Here is an 8,144-nt window from a genome sequence, read left to right as displayed (position 1 = left end):
AACACATTTAGGTCGACTTTGTTTTCATTTATTTAGATAATCTCTTCGTATGTGCAGCAAATTTGCTTTTCCTCCTCTTCCCTCACAGAGGGGAGGGTGTTTAATTTGTACCTTGTACCCTGACCTTGCAAGTAACTCGTTATACTTCATAAAAAGGTACGTTAATTAACATCTAAAAATATCACAATACCTAATGAACCTCTTCAGGCCTTATCAGTCACAGCTGATCCTCCTACTCCTGGTATCCCTTGAGTAACTCGTTATACTTCATAAAAAGGTACGTTAATTAACATCTAAAAATATCACAATACCTAATGAACCTCTTCAGGCCTTATCAGTCCCAGCTGATCCTCCTACTCCTGGTATACCTTGGTAAGTTCCCACTTGTGAGGGTACCTAAGAAGAGGACTCTGTACGCTCCATTAGTCAGCATAATCAACATAGACGACGGTAAAAAAGGGTCTCCCAGGACTCATAAATTTCAAAGTTTTCCATCATACGCTTTGTAGGGACTTGTTAGGGCTTTGTAGGATGTCACTAACCCATTTTCTTTTTCAGGTTTTTTGGTATCCCTTTTGCTTTCAATTTGATGAATTGATCATTTGGGATACTGGTAAATTATGTGTTTTTGTGTTTTACATGCGAGTAAACCCAATATAAATCGAATGTGAGAAAAGTGACAAGGGAGTGTGTAAGCCTCAAACACTGTGAGCAATGAAAAATTCTAGTTATGTCGAGATGAAAATTCAGAATTTCCAGTTTGCATGAATTTGATGGTTCCGAAACTTATTTACCCATTAGTTTTTCGGTGTGCTTAGTAAGCTGACAGACGTGAGTTCAATACCGGTCGAGGTCAAGGAAAGGGGAGGAATAGGTACCTTACCCATTAGTGGTAAGTTTTTCGGTGTGCTTAGTAAGCTGACAGACGTGAGTTCAATACCGGTCGAGGTCAAGGAAAGGGGAGGAATTTGGAACAAACATTTTGCTAAAATTTTGATGTCGGCATAACCAAGAATAGGTACCTTCAATTCATTTAGCAGCAAAATGTAGGTACCTATTTTCCAGAGGTGGAATAGAAATTGTCTTCCTCGTCTCCCTTGTGGGGGGTTGACTTTGCATTCAAGCGTTTAGCATTATTCTGGTAAATTTGGACAGAAATGAAATTGGGCTGATGGAGTAGAGACCTTTTTCAGCAATAGTCAGTCTATTCTATTTCGATGAATTGTTCAACAAATTAAAAACACGAGTAAAATACTCAAAGTAGAGAAATGAGGGGTTGACTTTGCATTCAAGCGTTTAGCATTATTCTGGTAAATTTGGACAGAAATGAAATTGGGCTGATGGAGTAGAGACCTTTTTCAACAATAGTCAGTCTATTCTATTTCGATGAATTGTTCAACAAATTAAAAACACGAGTAAAATAATTAAAGTAGAGAAATGAGGCGTATAATATCTCTAGTAGCGCGGTCAAACTTTCTTGACTTGGCGGGGCGGAGCGCTTCCTTAATAGATACACATTTCAAAGTCTTATTACAACATGTTTTGGTTCAAGAAATAGATTACTCTAAGTTTGATTTCTGTCTTTTGGAAGTTTTGGCAAAGGTTTTCTCCTAGCATTGTATAAATTGCGCTCTGCCGTCGTCAGGTCACTTCAGTACAGTCTACAAGTCTACAGTAATGGAATGAGCCTCTGGTTGCACTTCATCAATTGCATTTTTTTACATCGAGGGAATTTATATAGTACACATTTCGGGGGAGTTTACCATTTGAGACTCAGGTAGTCGATTTCATTTTCGGGGGAATTTACATCCGGAAATGAGGACCCTTGAAAAAATCGGGGGAATTTACATACAGCCTTCCCAGCGTTGCTGGTCGCACACCTAATTCCATACTCAAGTCCACTCCACAGACAGAATTCTATAGAGTTTCTAAACCCGGATTCTCTAAACAGCTAATAGACAAGCACTATAAACGTTTAGAAATCACAAACATAAATGGATAAATTCTGAGTAAATCCTCCCAAAATCAACGACACGGTTGCTGGGTCACTTTTCCCAGCGTTGCTGGTCGCACACCTAATTCCATAGTCAAGTCCACTCCACAGACAGAATTCTATAGAGTTTCTAAACCCGGATTCTCTAAACAGCTAATAGAAAGGCACTATAAAGATGAATGTCTGGTAATTAGTATTCTGAATCGATATCAGGTTCCGATGTAGAACAATACAAGACAACGCACTGGCAAGAGGTGTGGCACCCATGTGATTTTTACAAGAATAAAATACGAGTTATACGAATCTATTACACTAATTTTTTTTTTTTTTTTTTTTTTTTTTTTGACAACACTCTTCCTACTGTTCAAACGACACAAACCTTCTCTCTTGAGCAGGAGTCCGAACAGTTGACATTTGGAGAAAATCCCCGGGGCAGATAGAATGGCATCGATAATGTCATAGATGGGTTTGTCTTCAAAGATGGCTAAGTCACACCGGTCTTCCGTGTAGGTCAGAGCCTTGGGCACATCAGTCAAGCTCTGGTAGCCAATGTAGATGAGGAAAAACACGTATTATCAACCTGTAGAAATTTATTTGACTTTTGGAAAAGTCTGGAGTCGGCTTGAATCATACGATACTCGATAGGAATCACGAGAGCCATGAGCCAATCACAATCGAGGAAATTTCCACGCCCTAAACTTTTGCTTTCTACGCATTTGGAATCGGCCAGCAAGTTCAGTTCTCGGCACGCGGTTCAACAGGTCAGTCACTTAATTTTTTTTTTTTTTGGTTTTTGAACTTAAATTTTTTTTCCCCCAACTTTGAATTTTTCTTCCAAATTAAAATTTTTAAAACGTAATAATGAAAAATCAATTCTAAATCAATTTTTCGGTGCATTTATTCGTTCGTTTTCGTTCGTGTGGTGTTTTCATAACGTAAGTAAATCAAGGTGTCTGCTGACAAAGGGTGTGTTACCCATAGGGGACACACCCGGGGTACAGTACCAGGGTGAGAGTATGTCAAATACAACACGGCATCCTACCGCCAGATAATTATACATTTATACCAGGTGACAGCAGACAGCTCCAACACGATACCAAAAATATATGCATACTCGTACGAAATATAAAAGAGCTTTCTACACCTTTTAAACTTAATTAGAATTTCATTAAACACGAAAATTATATTCAGCATATTTCGTTATTCCGTGAAAAACTGATGAGAGCATGTGACTTTGAAAAACTCAAAATTTTCACACAAAGCACAGGGAAATTTCATCGTGAGTGTCCCTGTATTATCATCCACACCCAGACAAATGCATTGAACCTCATTCTAGTTCTAAACTTCTGTAAAATGGCACTTTACTCTTCCCGAAGGTAAATTGACGTTTTTACAGGATGTTCAAAACAGCTGTCCTAGTCTGCCTTATTATTTGTAACTTAATATTATTCTGCGTTACATTTCGGGCTATGGCTAGCTGACGAGGTCTAAAAAGTCCGAAACAGCTGTTTTCAACTCTTAAAAAATTTCAATGTCTCCATGAAGGAACTAAACTTTAAAATCATCTGTTCACAGGTACTAACGTGTCAAAGAGAGGGTTATGAGTTTCAATTTGGAATGTCGTTGTTGAGGTAACTACTTCGTTATACACCTAATGGAGTACCAGGGGTCGGTGGTACGTACCTCAGACGGATTGGAGGCATTTCATGCTTACAATCCAGGGTTGGCCTGTAGGGATCGTGATAAGAGTAGGTAGTTGGTACCAAGTAACAATTGTGGTGCAGGAGATAGGCTATATAGAAATTTGGGGAGCACGTGGTCTCTGGCATATCATGGGCAAAACCTGCCACGTGGTAGATAAAGTTGGGCGAAGTAGGTAGTTGAGTAAGTAAAGTAATTCTAGATCGATCTTTTTGATAATTTAAGTAACAGGACGTGGTCTTTACAAGATGGGCTCATACCCCATCAGTGTGGTGTGTAATATTAGGTAGTAAGTAGGGACGTGGTCTTTACAAGATGGGCTCACACCCCATCAGTGTGGTATGTAATATTGGGTAGTAAGTATTGACATGGTCTATACAAGATGGGCTCATACCCCATCAGTGTGGTGTGTAATATTAGGTAGGTAAAGTAGAAGAGAAGTGTTCGATAGCCTTAAGAGGGAGGACTTCCCCTATTGATTGGTTTTTTCATTCGAAAAATACTGGGCTCAAACCTCGGGAATTATGTTAAGTAGGTGTTTTTTTCAAATGGGTTCAATATTGCAATGAGGTTCCAAATGGGTTCAATTTTGCAATGAGGTTCCAAATGGGTTCAATTTTTCAATAGGAGTCATACTACGGGATGGGCATGCTACGACACAGACCACATGCGTCTAATGTAGCAGTTGTTTCATTGCTACAAAATAAAAACGGCAATGAAACACTCTTCTTTTTTTTTTCAAGGCCAGTTTTTTTTATCAATTATTTTACCTTAGTTTCTCCCAAGTTGTAATAACGGCGTGACTTATCCTCCAAGGCCGTCTTGAAGCCATCCCGACCAAACCGTTTAAATCCGTGATGACCTTGTATATTTGATTGGTAATAACATTACATTTTATGGAACAATATTCAAGACCTGTTTAAATTAAAAAAAAGGACAAGTTTAGATTGACATAGGTTGACATAGGAACCAGGTTAGCTTGTAAGGTAGAACACCTGCCTCGTCAGCGCTGGGTCGCGGGTTCGATTCTTTCCCGAGGCGAACTTTATCCTAAACAGGTACGGTTCTTTCTCGGATTTCAACCTCGTTACTATCAGCTGGTTGAGGGTAATGAACTCATGACTATCAGCTGGTTGAGGGCAATGAACTCATGACTATCAGCTGGTTGAGGGCGTGCGGACAAGGAAAATCAGAATCTAAAAAATAGAACTTGTGGGAAAGTGAAATTTGAAAGTTTCTCAGGCACCCTTGCCAGGTACCTACAAGTACTTACTGCTCATATTATTGTTCAAGTGTCAGGTATAAGTAATTAAGGGCTTAAAAATTTATACCTTTTCCTTTTTTCCTTAAGTACAGGTACTTATTTGTTTGTTATTTTTTTTTTTTACCAGAAAATTTCCCAGGAATCTTATATTATAAAATCAAGATCCATTCACTCATTCACATTTCACTCACTGATCGCTCTATCTCCTGAACCACAACACATAAAAAGCTGAAATTTGGTAGGAATATTCATTTTATGGTCTAGGTGTACAATAAGAAAGGATTTTGCAAAAATCTAAACTGATGACCTTGTAAGCGACGTTCGATATTGCCTTTGGTTTTCGTATACAGGGTTTCCTCATGAGTGGCAAACGCTGGAAACGAAATCGTCGGTATCAGCGCTGCGTCGACACCCTGTAATTAGACATTTATTAAGTATTGGATTTCTTCCAATTAAATTGCCAGCCTAGTTAGCTTGGTTGGTAGCGCGTCTGCGTCTTCCTTGTAAGCGCTAGGTCGCGGGTTTGGTTCCCGCCCAGTGCGAATTTTATCCTGTACGGATAATGTTCGTTCTCGGAGTGATGACCTTGTAAGCGACGTTCGATATTGCCTTTGGTTTTCGTATACAGGGTTTCCTCATGAGTGGCAAACGCTGGAAACGAAATCGTTGGTATCAGCGCTGCGTCGACACCCTGTAATTAGACATTTATTAAGTATTGGGTTTCTTCCAATTAAATTGCCAGCCTAGTTAGCTTGGTTGGTAGCGCGTCTGCGTCTTCCTTGTAAGCGCTAGGTCGCGGGTTTGGTTCGCGCCCAGTATCAGCTGGTTGAGAGTAATGGATAATGTTCGTTCTCGGAGCTGTAATATTAGGTAGTAAGTAGGGACGTGGTCTTTACAAGATGGGCTCACACCCCATCAGTGTGGTATGTAATATTAGGTAGTAAGTAGGGACGTGGTCTTTACAAGATGGGCTCACACCCCATCAGTGTGGTATGTAATATTAGGTAGTAAGTATTGACATGGTCTATACAAGATGGGCTCATACCCCATCAGTGTGGTGTGTAATATTAGGTAGAAAGTAGGGACGTGGTCTTTACAAGATGGGCTCACACCCCATCAGTGTGGTATGTAGTATTAGGTAGGTAAAGTAGAGTGGTGTGTAATATTAGGTAGTAAGTAGGGACGTGGTCTTTACAAGATGGGCTCACACCCCATCAGTGTGGTATGTAATATTAGGTAGGTAAAGTAGAAGAGAAGTGTTCGATACCGTTGAGAGGGAGGACTTCCCGTATTGATTGGTTTTTTCATTCGAAAAATACTGGGCTCAAACCTCGGGAATTATGTTAAGTAGGTGTTTTTCCCATTGGGTTCAATTTCGCAATGAGGTTCCAAATGGGTTCAATTTTGCAATGGGTTTCCAAATGGGTTCAATTTTGCAATGTGTTTCCAAATTTGATCACTAAAGTCTCCATAAGAAATACACAGAGTCCAGAGACTGCAGGAGAGAAATGTTCCGCTCTTGACCAACATTTTGAGTTTTGTTTATGTTTTTACTTTGATAACTATGCAGCTAATAGGGAGTGCACAGCACGACCATATTTTTTATTATTTTCTACCAGTTCGGCCATGCCTCGGGATGAACTAGTAGGATTCCCGGAATTTTGGAGCGAAGTGACAGAATTCAGCTAGTGTTTTATATGAACATTTTTAATCTTAGACCTTCTCATTTGTGTTTTGTGTGTTGAACTAATCCATTTTCTCTTTCAGGTTTTGTTAGGGCTTTGTAGGGACTTGTTAGGGCTTGTAGGGCCTCGTTAGGGCTTGTAGGGACTTGTTAGGGCTTTGTAGGATGTCACTAACCCATTTTCTTTTTCAGGTTTTTTGGTATCCCTTTTGCTTTCAATTTAATGAATTGCATTTGGGATACTGGTAAATTATGTGTTTTTGTGTTTTACATGCGAGTAAACCCAATAAAAATCGAATGTGAGAAAAGTGACAAGGGAGTGTGTAAGCCTCAAACACTGTGAGCGTTGGGTACTAATATTTGGGTTCACAGTTGACTGACAGGTACCTGAAGAGTTCTGTCAGGCAGTTGATAACCCAGGTATTGGTGGCGGTTGTTCTAAACTTCTGTAAAATGGCACTTTACTCTTCCCGAAGGTAAATTGACGTTTTTACAGGATGTTCAAAACAGCTGTCCTAGTCTGTCCTTAGTATTTGTAACGTAGTTCATCTACTGCGTTACATTTCGGGCTATGGCTAGCTGACGAGGTCTAATGAGTCCGAAACAGCTGTTTTCAACTTTTCAAAAATATCAAGGTGTGAGTGAGCTAAACTTTTGTTCACAGGTACCCAACAGGTCAACGAGATGTGGGTTTACCTCCATTGTCATCCTTGGTCATTAGAGCCTTGAGAAGGTCCCTGTACTTTTCTACTTGATCGGGCAGGTTTTTGAACATTCCATCAATGATCATGAAGAGATAAATAATGGGCCACTCGCACTCGATATTTTCAAACTCCTGAGAACGAAGAATATCAATAGGAACCAGGTTAGCTTGTAAGGTAGAACACCTGCCTCGTAAGCGCTGGGTCGCGGGTTCGATTCTTTCCCGAGGCGAACTTTATCCTAAACAGATACGGTTCTTTCTCGGATTTCAACGGGTTATTTTCTGGTGTTCTCGTGTTGACCCAGCAGCCCAGCACCTAAATGGGAAGTATTGTCTCTTCTCGCCCATCTGATGGGAGTCACCTAATGGGGGTTTACCTCCATTGTCATCCTTGGTCATTAGAGCCTTGAGAAGGTCCCTGTACTTTTCTACTTGATCGGGCAGGTTTTTGAACATTCCATCAATGATCATGAAGAGATAAATAATGGGCCACTCGCACTCGATATTTTCAAACTCCTGAGAACGAAGAATATCAATAGGAACCAGGTTAGCTTGTAAGGTAGAACACCTGCCTCGTAAGCGCTGGGTCGCGGGTTCGATTCTTTCCCGAGGCGAACTTTATCCTAAACAGATACGGTTCTTTCTCGGATTTCAACGGGTTATTTTCTGGTGTTCTCGTGTTGACCCAGCAGCCCAGCACCTAAATGGGAAGTATTGTCTCTTCTCGCCCATCTGATGGGAGTCATACTACGGGATGGGCATGCTACAACACAGACCACATGCGTCTAATGTAGCAGTT

This window comes from Diaphorina citri, unplaced genomic scaffold (assembly GCF_000475195.1).
Source record: "Diaphorina citri unplaced genomic scaffold, Diaci psyllid genome assembly version 1.1 scaffold969, whole genome shotgun sequence".
Lineage (NCBI taxonomy): Eukaryota > Metazoa > Arthropoda > Insecta > Hemiptera > Psyllidae > Diaphorina > Diaphorina citri.
The sequence above is the reverse complement of the archived record's forward strand: the minus strand, read 5'-3'. Positions refer to the sequence as shown.